A 19,194-nucleotide genomic window follows, 5' to 3' on the forward strand; every position below is an offset into this window, starting at 1 on the left:
AATGATGGGATAACAGTGGCCAAATTACTGTTAAGAGAGTCCCTACCAAGGTACGGGTTCCCAGTAACCATTGAATCAGACAGAGGAGGACATTTTTATAATGAAATCATGAGTCTAATTTGTGAAGCATTGAGTGTACAGCAGAAGTTGCATTGTGCTTACAGACCAGAGGCTTCTGGAGTTGTTGAGCAGATGAATGGTACTATCAAAAACAGAATTGGCAAAATGTGCTTAGCCACAGGAATGAAATGGCCCGATGTCTTGCCTCTAGTCCTGATGACCATTAGGTCTACTCCAGACAGAACAACAGGTTTGAGTCCACATGAAATTATCATGGGACGTGCTATGAGGCATGCATATGTACCAGTGAACAAGCTGATGACTATAACTGATGACATGATTTTGGATTACTGCAAAGGCCTGGCTGACGCAGTTCATTCTGTGTTTCACCAGGTTGGAGAAGACGCCACCACACTTGAAAAGAAACCAGCCCATGATCTGAGCCCAGGGGACTGGGTAAGGATAAAAGTCCACAGAAGAAGGAATTGCCTGGTTCCAAGGTGAGGAAGGCCAAGACAAGTCATCTTGACCACAACGACTGCTGTGAAGTGCGCTGGTGTGAAGAATTGGATACATGCAAGCCACACCCTGAGAGTTCCAAATCCAAGAGATGGTACTGGAAAAGAATACTTTGAAGAATCAGATTCCAGTGATGATGCAGACAGTGAGGCAGTAAGAAGGAAAAAGAATCCTGAAAGTGGGGAAAGTGAGTCAAGAGAAGCTTTCATCCCACCTGAAGAGGTTCTGAAGAGAACAGTGCAAACTGCAGAAGCAAGTTCAGACTCAGAAGAATTGCCTGAGGTTCCAATTAACAGTGATCAACACAAAAAGAAAGAAAGAAAAGAAAAGAACATTCCAACAGAAGAGACACCTGAGTCACATGAAGGAATTGGACAAATTCCACCCGAGATAAATATTGAAGAAAAAGGGACAGACAAAGACAGAGAGGGACAGATTGCGGAAAAACCCAGAGGAGGTGCAGGGAACATCAACAACAAGCTAGGTGAAGGGACAAGCAGACAGCAAGAAGATTGCGTGTCGGAGACCCGAGGAGGGACAGAAGTAGGGAAATCTCAATTGGTGGAAAAAGAGACTGTTGGAGAAAAGAAAGCTGTTGACGAACCAGTAGCAACTGAAACAGAGTCTGATGAAAGTGACAATGAGATTCATGGAGGGCTAGTTCTGAGAAAGAGAACTTGGCTTGGAGAAAGAAACAATAAAGAAGGAAAGCAAAAGAGAAATGCTAAAGGAGATCTTTGGCCAAATAAGATAAAGAGACTGAGGTACAGACTGACACGAGTTAACTCTTCGAGAGCTGAGCAGGTGAACGAAGTGTCAAGTCAAAACCCAACCAAAGAAGAAGAAACAAAGATACCTGAAAGAGCAAAAAGAATAAGAAAACCAAATCAAAGGTACAAGTCACCGGAATGGACGTATGTGGCACTGCCTGAAGAAGGAGAAGAGGCGGACAGCCAAGAAAGTCCAGAGGAGGCTTTACTGAAGGAGGTTGCAGAAGAAGAAGCTGTGGGAATCCTGAGAGTTATCTTGTCCGACATTGGAGAAGAGACGGATGTTCTGGACCTGATACAGTTTGATGATGTTGAAGAGACAGTGAAAAGTGATGAAAACCCAAATTGAGTAAATCCAAGGAAAATCACTTGGAGAAGAGAAGAAGAAGTAGTACTAAAATTAATAGAGTTTAATAATCTGGTGGGTACTTGCTGCCCTTAAAAAGTTCAGTAAAGGAGTAGAAGAGGCTAAGTCAAAAGACACAGTCAAATTAACAAGATGGCTAACACTGAGAATAAAAGTAGATGTACCTTTCTGAAAAGATGGTGCAAAATGTGCTGCTGCTGTACAGGTTTATTAATGCTGCTTTGGAGCGTGCTTGCTCTACTGATTTCATTTAGAGTCACTATAGACACTTTAGAAGGTCATACTGAGAACAAGACTAATACAGGGAAGAGTCCGTTAAAAGTAGTACCAACTAGAACTAGTAATGTACATATACATAAGGATAGGTCAATTAATGATTTTTCTAGCAATGTTTTTTCTAAATTGTTGTATGAGTACGTAAAGACAATGGAAGTAAGGGATTGCTATGTCTGCATGCAATTACCTGCCTCTGTTTCGGAAGGAGTGACTTACCATCATCTTCCGGCTACGTATGGAATTTCCTGTAGTGTGTTGATTAGTATTTTTTATCAATTAGGGAAATTAGATTACAATATGTCTAATGTAGATAATATTCTTGGGCAGTTGCCTATGAATAAAGCACTGAATCCTGCAAAGGATGCTAACACTTTAGGTGAAATTTTTCTAGAAACCAAAGAATTAACCTTAGACAATGTTTTTAGAAACAATTTAACTTGCAAATTAAAAGGAGAAGAGAAGAATTTTCTAGACATAGTTGAGAGAAGAAGGTTGAACATGCACAAGAAAGCAGAAGGGCATAAAGTGAGTGACACAATGTGGGATATTGAGAAAGAAAAGGAGTTGAAAAATGGAGCCAGTCCAACCATGGCTATAGATGCCCCACAGAAAGGGAAACTGTGCATTACCAGGAAGAGATCCCAATATGATTATTATTTCATAGGGACTGGTGAGTGCCATGATACATACTTTATTGCAACCGGATGGGGATTTAGAGGAGGAGAAGATCCAGTTTTCCCGGGAGTGTATTATATTTGTGGGAACAAGGCTTATTACCGTTTGCCTGACCATTGGTTTGGTACATGTTATGTTGGCCTGGTCTTTCCAAAGATTTTTCACATGGATAGAGTAGATGATGCTGAACATTCTAACACATTAACACGCTATAGAAGAGAAACATGGACAGAAATTGTAGGAGATATTTTTGGAGCTTTGATTCCAGTAGTGGGAATTTCTTTAAATGCCTATGGCATTCGGAAGCTGTCAACAGTGGTAGATCGCTTGTCAACAAGCACCGCTGGAGGTTTTCTTTTGGTTAATACAGAAATGGTTGCTTTGCGTGCTATGGCAATGCAAACTCGATTTGCCCTTGACATTCTTTTGGCAAAAGAGGGTGGAGTCTGTGGAATGCTGAAAGTTCAACATTGTTGCACTTACATTCCTGACGAAAGTAAAGATCTAAAAGTTTACATCAAAAATATTACTGATTTGCATGAAGAATTAGTACCACTGGAAGCTGAAAGTATCTGGACTAAAATGGCTAACAAGATGATTGCTATTAAGAATTTTGTAGCTAAGATAGGTAGTACCATATTTGGTAAGATATTATTTCCATTAACTTGTGTAATAGTTGCATTATTGATTCTTAGATTAGGATGTATGTGTTGTAGATATAGAAGAAATAAAAAGAAAATCATAAAAGAAAATGTTAAAAAGAGACAAAAGAAATCAGAAAGAGATCCACAAGAAATAGAACTAGAAGAGCTAAGAGAAAGCATGTATATAGAAACTAAAAAGGAAGATGAGATGGAAACTAGGGTTTAAAACAAGAACAAGAAGACATTTCGAATTCTTCTAAAAAGGGGAAACTAAATTGATTTTTGGGGTTTTGATTTTTGTGGTGATTATATATCACCAAAGGGGGGATTGATGGAGCAGGGTTTTTACTTTAAAACCGAATACCTGTTTCATTTTCGCATGTTATAACTAAAAGTACTACTGATTAATTATTAATGATTAAAAGTTTGTCGAATGTTGACTAATCAACCTTATTAACATGAGAATTACACGTGGGAATGCTATTGCATGGCTAAATAATAAGTGAACTAAGTTGGTGAGCAAACTGACAGAAAACGATGTTGCTTATGTGATGTTATGGTGTTTTGCGCTTATAATTAATATGCATTAATGGCTTCTGATGTCGCAAATGGCTAGATAAATACACACACATAAGGGTATTAGTAGGGGAATAACACTGTTCAATCATTTCTATGCAGTAATTCTGTTTTATGTCTACTTTGCTTTAAGTTGTCCATTGTGGCCTGCCACAAAATGGCCGCCACCTACAGCCTGCATTGGAGTTGCTGGAAATTTACAGAAAGGCTTCGCTCTGCCTGTGACCTTGCACCTCCGGTGAACTGAAAAGCCATAAGCATGATGACAAGTCTGGGACATCAGCCAAAAGCCCCTGAAAGACGGAAAAGTTGATACGAACTGAGAGTGAACCCATGTTTGCAACAAATTCACCTAATAGAGACATCCGTGAATGTTGCGAATTAGTCATGAACATTCAATTTTGTTATTCATTAGTTGGGACAATCTATGTGAGAACCTTCCGTAAAATATCGAAAAAGTACCGAGATGACATTATTTCTGCCATTCATCCGTTCTGAATAAAGAAATTATACTTTTTAGAATGTAAATTTCAGTATAAAAGTAAGTAGACTAGAGAGGTCTAGCGCCACTTCTTCCCGAGCTGATGATGCGAGGTCCCTATGCTGACGGAGAGGACGATGACTCTACATGACAACAGAAGACTCTAATTTTTCTCCAGAGGACCGGTTCTGACTTAGGATCTGACATTTAGACAGAATAGGTAAATATGAGAAAAAAATGAATTTGCATTTAATTGGCTTTTCTTGAAATATTAGATAAATGAACAATCTGTTTGAATTCCTGTCTCGGGTGATTATTTCTGGTCATGTTTATTTGATTTTATTGTGTATTCTTTGAAATGTATTTCACTAGACCTTCAGCAACTAGCTGGTCGCATTGACTACAAAATACAGGCAGATTAGATAGAGCATATGAGGAAGGTGTTTTCTCCTTTACAGGGCACGGATAGTGTGATTTAGGGTGAATGTTGGTGTAATGGGCCCCACCAGCGTGTGATGTGTGTATGCGTGTGTGACTGTGAAATCATTCTGTCCGTGGAAGTAGAGGGGATTCGGAAGCTCTGATCTGCACCACGCGCTCCCTCCCACCATTTGAGTATTTTCTTACATGTTGGCTGTAGTGCATGTTTACAGCACTTCTGCTCTGTTCTGACCCATTTCGTTCCCACCTTTGTTCATAGTGTACTCTTTGGTGGTACTGACCACTTCACATTTTGATGTCCATTCCTTTGGAGATACTCACCCACAGCAGCCGGGACGGAAGTACAACCGGCGGAGAGGTGAGCCTCCTGACTCTGACGCACTCACCCCTATATCAGGACTTGTGTTATTGCTTTTTTAGCAGGGTTTTACTTGATGGGGTTTTATATGCTTCTGTAATTACAGAGAGATCCCCTTCCAGCCCATCGGCCCAATAGGTAAGCGCAGTTTTGTTTCCGGTGTCCTAAGAGTACTCACTCTAGCACATATGGACACTTTTTGGCTACCCCCTTTCCCCGTTTCCCTCTCTTTCCTTCCTTCCTTTTCTCCTTCCTTCCTTTTTTCCGGGTTCTTTGACCATCTTGTTTCGGTTTGCACTTGTCACTCAAATGCAATGTTGTTCCACTTACCTCGCTCTTATACCCAGGGAAATGTGTAGATCACCGTCACGAATGTGTATGTACAAAGAAACTGTAACTATTGTTCAACACACGGCAGTTTATGTCGGTGATTACATATTAACGTGGCATTGATTGTTGAATGGAATATCATCTGTCGATACCTAATGCACACACATCACGGGTCTGCCAATGACCCACGAAAGTCACAGTCTGCTCTTTTCAGTGATGTCTTATACTTCCCCTGCATATGGCACCTTGGGTGGTTGGTAGCACTTGAGTCACAGTGTTCGCCTGTAATTTACAGCCCCATGGGGTATGTAACAGTGTTTGACATTATGCCATTTTACATCCTTTAGCCCTGAAGAAGTCATGGGTCCAATACCCTGATGAAACACGTGTTGGATGGGCATCTGATTGGCATTAAACAGAGAACAAATGCAACATTGGATTACTGTGATTGTTGTGTATCTGTATACTTGCATTCTAGACTTGCAGGATTCGCTCTGCCTTTATTAATCACGTGTGCACAGGCCACTCGTATTAAATATTTAAGTGTATACTAATTGTTGTACAATTCTTTGCACATGAAAATCAAGTAGAAATCATAAGCGTTACAAATAGAATATAAAATTCTATAATACCTTAGAACTGCCGACTTAAGTGAACAGAGCATTCATCAGTAATAGACGACAGGCAAAACTCCATTAAACTTACATAGGAGTTACCTGACTTCAAAATAGAGTCACGCATTTCACGTTACGTGCGTACGTGCTCAGACTCTGATTTATTTTTATTTATTTTTATCATCTGTTTTTATTAATTTTTCAAAACACAAGTACAGGAATTCAGTTCACTGACATACGAGTTCCCTTATTGATACAGCATTACGTAACGCACATAATAGAAACGTAGTTGGGTCACAGCATGGAAACTCCACCCCATTGCACTGAACCCCTAATGAGGCACAGCTCTTAAACATTAATATGTGCAGCCATGCACTCCCCCGCAGGAGTACATCAGGAGACCCCGTTGAGTCCCTCGGCCGAATCCATGGCTACTTCCCAGAAACAATAATAAAACCAACATAACAAACCTCAACCACCTCACAAGTAGACCAGCTCCATTATTCTTATCGCTGCCCCTGCCCCCAGTGTGGTCCCCCTCTCCCCCGATGGTGTGTAGGGAGTAAACTACGGTACATAATCGCGTGTTTAGAGGCGTATTCCCTCATCGGTCAATTTAGGTGCAGGTTGTGTGTGGAACCCTACGAGATCACTCCGACTGATCTCCTGTTGCCCGTCGTGGTGACAACCCCCCCCCCCCTGCCTGCTCATCCCTCCCATCTCCCTCCTCAGCATGCCTGAGTGCCCGAAGTAGCTCTTCCCACTGCGCAGCTATGGGCATCTTCCTCAACCCTAGTGTCTCCTCCCGTCTAATGGCAGCTCCCTCCGCCCCGGCCCAAGAAGCAAGCGAGTGCCTCCACGCCTGCGGATGAGGCGGGTCCTGCGCATTCCACCTCCTGGTTATGAGGCGCTTTGCGACCACGAGCCCTAAATCCAGAAACCTGAACGTCACCTTAGTTGTCTGTGTCCTGCGAAAGTGATGCAGTAGGTAGACCACCCAGTCAAATGATACCTCCCGTCCCGTTATAGTGTGTAAGGAGTCATGAATTGTACGCCAGTAGGAATGTAATTTGCAGCAGCCCCACAGCATGTGTATGAGATCGGCTCCCAATTCAGCACACCGAGGACACCTGGCGTCCATGTGACGGAAGTAACTGTTAAGGACCGCGGGAGTGAGATATGCCCTATGTATAATGAATAATTGTATCTGCCGGAGGCGCATGTTTCTAGGTATACGCACCGGACCTTTCAGTATGCGTTCCCAGTCTTTATCCGTAAGTTGCCTCCCCTGGTCCACTTCCCATTTGTGCCTAAGCGGCTCTAGCGTAATCGCCGTGTGCGTCCTCAGTGATGCCGCAAACCACCGAATCAGATGGCAGCCCCGTCCCATGACGTGTAAGTACTGTATAGTAAGGTGCTGGCTTGGCTCCACGGACATGTCTCCCCACCGAGCAACCAAAGTCCTAACTAAGGAGTGATAAGTCAGGAATTGTCCGGGTGGTAGTCCCCCCTCCTCCACAAGCAAGTCACACGATAGGAGCGCTCCGTCTCGGTACAGGTCTCCTAAAGTCTGAATATCTGCCTCACGCCACTGTGTGAGTGTAAGGGAGGTAAGCGGCCCCATCCCACTGGGGGTGCCCTCCAACGGCAGCGCCGGCGCATACGGGAGCACGTGCCGAGTAAGGAATAGGCTCCTGCGGAAACAGCGATACGCCACTGCAAGGAGGTGCGGGGCTGGGATAGCACTCCTGGAGGCCGGATGGAAGAGCACCAACAACTCTTCAAGTGTGTACGGCGGGCCCATGGACGCAGTGTCCTCGCGACCCCTATCCGCGAATCAACGCGCTATCCACTGCAGCTGGGCCGCTAGGTAATAATGCTCAAAACAGGGTACAGCCAAGCCTCCCTGGTCCGTGGGGAGGTATAGTTTCTTAAGGGACATCCTGTGTCGACTATTCCCCCAGATGAAGTCCCTAAGGAGCTGCGACAACTTAGTAAAGAAGGCTGCTGGGATGTAAAGAGATAGGTTAGCGAAATAGTATAGAAGCCGCGGAAGGATAACCATTTTGGATAGTGCCACTCTACCTGTGACCGTGAGCGGAAGCGAGTTCCAGAAGCGTACCTGGGATTTAATGGCCGTGAAGGCCCTGCCCAGATTGCCATCTAGTAAGTCCGCCAGTTGGCGGTAAATGCGGAGTCCCAGATATCTGAAGGTGTCACCCCTCCACTGTACTCTGGTGCCATTTAAGATATATCCAGGGTCCTGTCGCCCCTCGCCGAACGCGTAGAGGCAAGATTTGCTAGCGTTCACCTGGAGTCCCGAGAGGGCAGCAAAATCACGCAGAATGTAGGCCAGCTGAGGTGGAATGTCATCGACGTCCCGTACGTACACCAACAGGTTGTCTGCATAGAGTGACACCTGGTGAACCGCGTCCCCCAGTGGTATGCCAGCCCCCATCCGCTCTCTTATAGTCGCTGCCAGGGGCTCCATCGCCAGAGCGAACAGGAGCGGCGACAGTGGGCATCCCTGCCGGGTTCCCCTGCAGATCGGTATGGCTTCGGATATATACGGTCCCAGATGCACCCGCACAGTAGGATCCTTGTAGAGGAGACCCACCATTTGCAGGAACCCCAAGCCAAGGTCGAACCTCAGCAGAAGCGCTGAGAGATACCGCCATTCCAGGCAATCAAATGCCTTTTCCAGATCAAGTATTAGGCAGCCTGCCCTGGGCCACTCCAGTGTACTGTCTGCCGCCGCCCTAAAAAATCTCCTCAGATTCAAGGACTACGGGCTTAGACTCTGATGATGATGATAACATCACTTTGACAGTTGAAGCTCGAGAGCCAGTGCAGCCGTTAACGGAAACCTCTAAATGCCAACGGCATTTGAAGGTGAGCTACCACGACAGAAAATGAACACGCATAGCGCATTCACAAGTTAGAAATAGAGTCAATCACGAAGTAAATAAACTTCGTAGTAACTTGCCTGATAGTAACAGCGAAAGGAATGATGATTCCAAAGTTTAATTAATTAAATATTTATCAATTTACAAATGCCCACAGCGAGAAGCGTGGCTGACAAGTAGAGCAGCTGGCGAATGAATCTCAAACATTCCATGACATGTAATATATACAGCTTGGGGATTCCATATTACGTCACAATGCTTTAGCAATCAGGTGGGGAGTGGGGTGCAAGCAAACTACACAACTGAAAAACGTTATTATACCCAAGGGCAGATACAACATTGCCAATCCCGGGATCGTCGCCAAACTGTCAAACATGCTCCGTAGTTACTTGAAGTGAATAAACTAAGTTTAATTGTACAATAGTAAAGCACCCCAGAACACGTCGGCTCCAACCCATTCACCATCCACTAACTGCCCACCATTAGCACGGCACGATCCGAGCACTCTAGAACCGAATCAAGGGTCCGTGCCGGGATACAAGATACAGCCACAAGCTTTCCTTCCACTCAAAGGCGAACCGTGCATGCCATGGAAGGAGTGGAAGGAATATTTCTGCAACTACATTGAAACAGTTGAAGATGAGGATTTCACTCCTGTAAAGAAAAAGAAAGTATTATTGTATTGTCTGGGTCGAGGTAGCTTAAAAACGTACAACCAGATCGAGAAGAAAGTCAGGCAGGGTGATGATGTTTATCAGCACGCTTTGGATGACTTAGATGCTCATTTTTCACCGATAGTGTGCGTTGCTGTTGACCGCTACAAATTTTCACTGAGAAAACAGGGTAAAGATGAGAGCATTGATGAATATGTTTCCGCTTTAAGTACTTTAGCCTTAACATGCAGATTTGGACAATTACTAGAAGAGTTCATACGTGACCAAATTATAATGCACGCTAGTAACCCCAACATCCAGGACAAACTTTGGGTAAATGATGAGTCACCAGTGAAAGAGGTGGTCGCCTTGGTTAAAAAAGCAGAACTTACGGGCAGATGTGCCAAAGCTGTTCTAGATAAGCCTAATGTTGTAAAAGCAGTCAACACATCCAATGCTAGAAAACTCAGGTCCAAGGAAAGTTCTCGCCAAAATCTAAGTGAGGGTTACAAGAAAAGTGAGCTCAACAAGAAAAAACTCGACCACAAGAAGGTACATGCCAAGAAATACAATGATGACACTGAACAAAGATGCTATCGCTGTGGGTCTTCGTCTCACTTCGCTGACTTCAAAAAGTGCCCTGGGAGATTTCAGAAGTGCACGTCGTGTGGTTTGACTGGGCATTTTGCAAAAGTATGCAATAGGAAATTCTTCAGACGTAGCAAGCCAGTAAAACACATCCAAGGCGAGGATGACTCCAAGTCGGAGGAATCAGATGACTCGGAGTCAGACAAGATTAACTACGTATTCTCAATTGAATATGACACACTGGAACTTGCTCCCACTAGAGCCAACAAACCTATTTGTGAAATTAGAATGGGTGGGGTGCCTATGAACATAATGGCTGACTCTGGCTCCCCGTTCACAATTGTGAACGAATATGTCTGGAAGCAGCATTTTGTTGGTAAAATCAGTGCCTCCCTTGAAAAATCCAATGTAATTGCTAAAAGTTATACTGGGGATAACATTGAATTCATAGGGACTCGTGAACTGGAATTTGAATTCAAAAACAGGAAGGCGTTCTGCAAACTCTTTGTGGCTAAAAAAGGTCCTTCTGTCTTGGGATGGAATGATCAGGCTGACCTAGGGATCATTCTCAACCCAAACAGCAGTGACCCTGTTATGTCCATCGAAGATGCATGCAATAGCACCCTACACAGAGACTACCCCGAAGTGTTTTCAGGTAGAGTGGGCCTTCTCAACAGTTTCCAACTCAAAATTGAGCTAAAAGACAATGCCTCCCCATGTGTACACGTGGTTAGACATCTACCTGTTTCTGTCAGAGATGATGTCCTAACGGAACTTAACAGACTAGTCAACAATGGAATAATTGAAAAAGTCGAATCTGCAGAGTGGGTTTCTCCCCTGGTTGTCGTTAAACGCCGCAATGGGAAAATTAGACTCTGCATAGATCTCAGAGACCTAAATAAGAACATAATTGTTGATCAGTACCCCTTGCCACGCATTAGTGAAATGTTCAATGCTACAAAAGTTATGAATGTATTTTCTATTACAGATTTAAAATCTGCGCACCATCAGGTACCGTTGCATGTAGAAAGCAGAAAGTACACTACATTCATCACACCATTTGGCTGTTATCGTTTCACGAGGGTACCTTTTGGATTGGCTTTGGCCTCAGTGCTTTTTCAAAGAGTCACGACATCCAGCTTTGAGGGCGTTGCTGGTGTAAGGTTCTTCGAGGACGATATCCTGGTCATGGGCAGCAGCCAAATGGAACATGATGCACGCTTAAGGCAGGTATTTGAAAATTTGAAAAGGCATGGGTTGACAGTCGAATTAGAGAAATGCTAATTTTCCCCAAATAAAGTGGTTTACCTTGGCCACACCATCAGTCAAGAAGGCATAAAACCTAAGCACGGTTTAGTTGATGCCATCCTTAAAGCTCGCTTCCCCTCCAACAAAGAGAATGTGAGGGCTTTTCTCGGTTTAACCGAATACTACTCGAAGTTCATTCTCAACCTTTCAGAGAAAGCGTACAACTTGAGACAATTACTCAAAAGCAAGGTCAAATTTGTGTGTTCCCAGGAATGCCAGAATGCTTTTGACATCATTAAAAAGGAAATAGGCAATGCACCTTTTCTTTAGCTCTGTCTAGCTTTGATCTAATTTCATATAGGGCTCATTCTCACTGCCAATCCACCGCCAGGATACTCCTTACGGAGTGACAGTTGCGCTTTACAAGTACTTCTTCAATTCAATTCAATTAAGGGTTTTGACCCCAAAGCCCAAACTTACATTACCACTGATGCCAGCAACAAAGGGCTTGGTGCGGTGCTAGCACAGAAAGACTCTGACAACAATGAGTGGGTTGTAGCTTTCGTGTCGAGATCACTCACCTCGACTAAGGAGAGGTACACGGTGATCGAATGCGAGATGCTCGCCTGTTCGTGGGCCCTTTACTACTTCAGAGCGTATGTCGGGGGATACAAAATACATTTGCGCATAGACCACAAACCGCTGATCAAAATCCTCTCAGCATCCGGCCTCCAGAATACTTCCCCTAGGCTCAGCAAGATGTCTGTCAAATTACTGGACTACAATTACACAATCGAATACTGGCCGGGAGTCAGGAACAAAGTGGCAGATTTCTTAAGCAGGCTACCCCTACCCCAGGAGGAGGTCATAAATGACCAGGAAGAAGCCGAGTAAGTAGCATTACTGTTCAACTCAGACCTGGAAGGGATCACAGCGGGTAAGTGGAAAGAACACATGTTGAAAGATCCTACCCTATTTGTGGTATGCAAATACATCAACAGTATTCTGGGAAATAAAAAACGAACTGAGTTTGGAAAATGGGGTACTGTACAGAATTGGTAAGGCAATTTCCCCTATCACACTCAGAGGTAAAATCCTCAGTCTATACCATATAGGTCACCTTGGTGTTTCAAAAACCAAGCAAAGAGTCAGAAACAGTTATTGGTGGCCTGGAATCGACAAGCAGGTTGAAGTCATGATTAGAGACTGCGTGAGTTGCAATGACTCAGACAAGAGCCTAAATACCTCCAGAGTTCCTCTTTCTCCCCTCAACCCTCCTGGAATGCCGTGGGAGAGGATAGGTTTGGACAAAACTGGGCCCATTGAAGGCCACGATGGGGTGATCAAGTACATTCTGGTGGTCATGGATCGCTTCTTCAAATGGCCTGTGATAAAAATTGTTCCCAGTGCAGACAGTTTTTCGGTCATTTCATTTTTAGACAAACTATTCTTGAGCGAGGGGTTACCCAAATACTTACTAACTGATAACGGCCCCCAATTCTTGTCAGATGCATTCAAGTCATTCTTGGAGAGAAACTGTATCACTCACCACACCACCTCACTCTACCATCCTGAAGGTAATGGCCTTGTCGAGCGTTTCAATCGAGTCATTAAAGGGAACTTACAATTGTCCAGGAACGCTAACCTCAACTGGGAAGAGGAAATATTCAAACTAATTTGGGCATATAGGATCTCGCCATGTTCCAGCACCAACAAATCACCTTTTGTCCTCATGAGGAGCAGACAACCCCTGAGAAGAGACTTAGGTTGGATGACCACATCCAAACGGATAGAGTGGTCACCAGAAACCATCAGAAACAATATTGAGAAGGCACAAAACTGCTATAAAGATTCGTACGACACCAGACACGGTCTCAAAGAACATTCATTCAGGATTGTTGATATGGTCAAAGTTTGCCTTGAAAGGAAAGTCAGGAAGGGAGAAAGCAGATTCACCGCTCACCTCTGCATCAGCAAACTTTACAACAATGCAGCCAGACTCAGTGATGGCAAAGTCTGGCATATGAACAGGTTGGCCAAATGTCATTCAGTGGGAAAAGAGCTGAGTCAACATCAGCCCAATAGTGCTAACAAAGATTTGTCAAGTCAATGTCAGCCCTATAGTGCTAATAACGATTTGTGGGTTGATTACGATGAACCTGAAAGGGGACACTGTTCCATGCCTTTCAATAATAAAATGTATAGTGGTCCTCCACCCACCGCTGAATCCACTGATTGTCGCACACCGGACCAGAATGATGAAGTCAGTCCTCACGCTCCCATGCTCAATCAGAGCGATGAAGGAGATTGACATTCTGATACTGAAGTCATGTTTGACAATCACAGGGGAAGGTTTGGTAGAACCATTAGCGATCCTCATTCTGATACTGAGGTTGTGTCAGACAATCTCGGTCTCAGGAGAAGGTTTGGTAGAACCATCAACAAACCCAGAACATCTGATGATTTTGTTTGTGAGTAACTGCATTGTTGTTAAACATTCAAGAGAGGAAGGTGTGTTGTATTTACTGTCAATGTCACGTGTCAAGGTTGACGTATGACAGCAATAGCCCACAGACTCTCCTGCGCGAGAGCACCCAATGTCATTATCTCTTCTGCTATTGGCTCCCCAACATTCCACATTATAACCTGACATCTTCCCCTGTTGTCAACCGTCCCAACGTGATTCGGATCCTTATCTGTGAACCACACTGTAGTAATGTGGTATTTATATTGTTATACTATGTTGTAATGGTAGAGTATAGAATTGTAGAATGTAGAATGTACTGTCGTTCTGTATTTGATGTAACCAGGGAACGGGGCAGATGACAGAGAGGCGGAGATGAGTTATGAGCTTAACTAGATTGCTGACGGAGGTTATCAAATAAATATCATATCTACTATATGAGACTACTGGAGTGATTACTACAGAATATGGCGACAGGATGGTGGTAACCTCCAACGAATCCACGGATTTTCCACTTGGAATCGGAATCGGGATTGGTAATGGAATTTATTTAAATTCAGCCAGCGTCTGAAAACGGCTCGGAAAACTCATCTTACAAAAGAACTGTGTCCAGCTTAAACAGGGAAAAGACTTTCCACGAAAGAAGAGAAATATCAAGGTATTTGCTTGCCTGTTCATGGTACGTTAACGGTCTCAGTCTAGAGTTGGTTACTTTCAAAGACGGACATTCCAAGAACTCGAGAGGCATCGTTCGCGAGCTCATTACAGTGACGTTCGCTACGTAGGCTGTCTTGGATATCACCAGCTGCACAGTGTTTCGAGGCCTCGCAATTTGTTGATTTACCGGATCTTCATGCAATTGGTTTACCGAGTCATTTTTATTTAAAAAATAAGAAGTAAGAACATTTATTTTCCTTTCCTTTCCTCACAAGTTCTTTTCTTAGTAACAACTATGTCTACTGAAGACAACACTCGGAGTGAAGCTCCCCCACGTGGTGACTCTATGTTACACCTTAATACACCTAAAGAGTTCTTGTCATCGCCTGGAGAACCCATTATTCAATGGAGTGAATGGAAGGAATATTTTTTAAATTATATAGCTAACTTGGAAGATTGCAGTGGATTATTTACCCCGGAGAGAAAAAAAAGAATTCTTATGTACTGTCTTGGTCCAGAAGGACTTCACGTTTATAGCCAATTACAAAAACATGACAGATCCGGTGATACAGATGTATTTAAAGCAGCGTTGTTAGACGTGGATGAGCATTTTTCTCCTGCGGTTTGCGTAGGTGTAATGCGTCACGCCTTCTTTCAGAGAAAGCAAGAAAAGAACGAATCCATCGACGACTATGTTTCTGCATTGAGAAAATTGTCCATAACTTGCAAGTTTGGTACTTTACATGAAGATTTAATTAGAGACCAAATAGTTAGGTATGCTAGTAACAAAGCTATCCAAGATAGACTATGGGTAGAAGGAGAGTCTAGTCTTTAGGATATTATTGCTATTGTTAAAAAAGCTGAGTTGTCAGAGCGCTGCGCTAAAGCCACTCTATCTTCAGAAAAAAAAGATAGCAGTGAATAAGATTTCTGATGCTAAAAACAAATCTTCACGCAATGATGACTTTAAAAGTGGAAAAAAAGATGTAAAGAAAGGAGATCGTTCTGTGAAGAACAAACAATATAAGTACACATGTTATCGTTGTGGCAGTAATTTTCACGCTGCTTGGTATGACAAGTGTCCTGCTACATCCGCAAAGTGTTTAGAATGTGGATTAGTTGGACATTTTGCACGTTCATGCAGACGCAAGGATTATAAAAGAAAGGGTAATATAGCTTGCGTGAAAGAAAGTGATGTTAAAGAGTATTCTTCTGATGATAGTGAATATGAGAATAACAACAAATATGATTCCAAGAAGAAAGTGGTTTTAAAAATATCTGGTGATGGCGAAAATAAACCTTTGTATCAGGTTTCCTTGGGCGGGGTTACGTTGCAGGTCGCTGCGGACTCAGGTTCGCCTTACACCATTATAGCTGAGAATGTTTGGTCACAACATTTCAAATCCACCATTGGGTGTCATTTGGAAGAACCTGACATTAACCCTGAGAGTTATACAGGCGAAAAGATTGACATGATTTGGTTCAGAAAGTTAGTTTTCAGGTTTAAAGGCAGACATGTGTTGTGCAAATTGTACGTTGCGAAAGAGGGACCATCTGTTCTTGGGTGGAAAGACCAACGTAAGTTGAATATAATTTTGGACCCCAATAGTCCAGAACAAGTTTTGGTAGCGTGTGACACTGAGGATACAAAAAAGTGGGTATTGGACGAATTCCCTAATGTTTTTAGTGGCAAAATCGGCAAATTAAAAGGCTTTTTGCATTCTATCAAGTTGAAAAGTAATGCTGTCCCTAAAATTCATAAAGCACGAAACATCCCACTGATTGTTAGGGATGAGGTAAAATTGGAATTGGATAAATTAATCAGTGCTCATATAATCGAATCCATTGAATCGTCCGAATGGATCTCTCCGTTGGTCGTCGCCAGGCGCTCCAACGGAAAAGTCAGTTTGTGTGTTGATTTAAGGGCATTGAATGATAACATCATAGTCGATCAGTTTCCTTTACCTCGCATTGACGAAATGTTGTCTTTGACTATGGATGCTAAGTGGTTTTCCACGCTTGACTTATCATCAGCTTATCACCAAATAATGCTCGATCCTGAATGCAAGCAGTTAACTGCGTTCTGTACACCTTTTGGTTGCTATCAATTCCGAAGAATGCCTTTTGGATTAGCTGCGGCCGTTTTCCAAAGGCTCATGACCCAATTATTTGGTGATATCCGTGATGTAATATTTTTCCAAGATGACATTCTCATCATGGGCAAAACTAAGAAACACCATGATGAGACTTTACGCATGGTTTTGCAAGTGCTTGATAAGAAAGGGTTAACAGGGGAAATTAGTAAATGTAAATTTGCGGAATCCAAAGTTACTTATCTAGGACACGAAATTGGTTGTGATGGTATTAAACCCAAGAACAAACTGATTGAGGCTATTCTCAATGCTCCACCGCCTCAGAACAAAGATGAACTTCGTTCATTTTTGGGTCTTGCAGAGTATTACTCAAAATTCGTTGATACATTTTCTGAAAAGACACATGAAATGCGTTCCTTACTGAAGAACAAGATTAAGTTTGTATGGTCTGAACCATGTCAAATTTCCTTTCTTGAAATTAAATCTGCTATTGCAAATTCACCCACTTTAAAAGGATTTGATCCTTCTGCCAGAACTTTTATTACCACCGACGCAAGTAGAAAAGGGTTAGGGGCAGATCTTACTCAGGTCAACGTTAAGGGTAGTGAAAACATAATTGCATTTGCTTCTAGATCACTTTCTCCTACTGAAGATAGATATTCAGTTATAGAAAGGGAAACTCTGGCATGCGTTTGGGCTCTTGAGCATTTCAGGAAATTTTTTTGGGGAAGAGAGTTTGTAGTAAGGACGGACCATAAGCCATTAACTAAGGTACTTACCACTGATGGTTTATCAAGGGCATCTGCCAGGATCGCTAGATTATCCATGAGGTAGCAAGACTTCTTTTATAAAGTGCAGTATGTTCCAGGAAAAATGAATACTACGGCAGATTTCTTGAGTAGAATGTCTTTGCCTCTGACTGAAGTTGACTCTAATCCTAGGAATGAGATGTGTGTTGCGGGCATTTTTGTGAGCGAAAATTGCCAGGGTTTACAAGAAAAGGAATGGGCTGATGCTCAGTCTAATGATGAAACGTTACAAATAGTTAAACACAAAATTGAGAATGGTTGGATGGATTGTGAAAAAAACGAACTTTTAGGCGAATTGAAAGCATTTTGGGAAGTACGGAATGAGTTAGGTGTTGAAGGAATGTTTCTTGTCAGAGGTGAAAAGATCATTCCACCCTCTGAGCTAAGGAAAAAAGTCATTGCTCTTTGCCATGAGGGTCATCCTGGTATTTCCCGAACCAAACGCAATATTAAATCCTTATACTGGTGGCCTAAGATTGACATTGAAACTGAGCGTTTTGTCAGATCCTGTGTAGATTGTGAAACAGCTGATAAATCACAAAAAACTTTAAATCCCCCTTTAAGTTCTCTTGCTTGTCCTAACTTACCGTGGGAAGATATTGCTCTAGATATTATGGGTCCTGTTTTGTGGGATGATGGTTCCCAAAAATTCCTCATTGTTTTAATGGACATGTTTTCTAAGTGGTTAGAATTGAAGGTTGTAACGAGAGTTGATACTCGCACTGTAATCAAATTTCTTGAGGACATTTTTGTGAGAGAAGGTTTTCCAAAATCATTACTCACTGATAATGGTGTCCAGTTTAAATCATCGGAAATGAAAACATTTTTAAGCTGTGCTAGCATTGAACATAAATTCACAGCACTTTATCATCCCAGGGGAAACGCCGTTGTAGAGAGAATCAATAGAGTTATCAAAGGTACTCTACAACAAGCTTTACAGAGGAAAAAAAATTGGAAATTGAATTAACGAAAATGGTGTGGAGTTATAGAGTTACAATCCATGATTCAACTGGTTTTAGTCCTTTTGATGTCATGAGAGGAAGAGTTCCCCTTTCCAAAGTTAACCCTGGATGGATGAATAAAGGTGGCAAAGTGTTTTGGCAAACTGTTGACATTAAAGAACGCATTGTATATGCTCAGAAGAAAAACATTGCGTACTTTAATGAAAAACATGGTGTCAAGGACGTCACTTTACAAGTAGGTCAATGGGTACGAGTTAAATCCAGCAGGAAAATCCCTAAAGGAAGAAGTAGATTTAGTTTACCCATGGAAATTGCTAAGGTAAATAAAAATACTGTACAGTTAGCAGATAGTTCTATTCATCACGAGTAAACTTGCGTTAACTAAGAAGCTGGATTCTTTGGGAACCATACCTGACAATACGTGTGTAACTTATTCAGATAAGTATTGGTGGATTACTCCCAACACGATGTGCAATCAAATTTATTTTCCTTTTCCGTCTACTCATCTTGCTTATCTTGATAATACTGTCTCTAATGATGTTAGTCTTCCTGAGACTCAGTCAGATGCCAATGAGCCTAAAGTTAGCAGCTTTGGGAGGAACATAGCTAAACCAAAGAAACTTGATGATTACGTTCGTTTCATTTAATTTCATTTCTTTATTTTTATTTATTTCATTTTCTTTCCTGTTCTTGTTTTTCTTGT

Source organism: Triturus cristatus, chromosome 5_1 (genome assembly GCF_964204655.1).
Source record: "Triturus cristatus chromosome 5_1, aTriCri1.1, whole genome shotgun sequence".
Classification (NCBI taxonomy): Eukaryota; Metazoa; Chordata; class Amphibia; order Caudata; family Salamandridae; genus Triturus; species Triturus cristatus.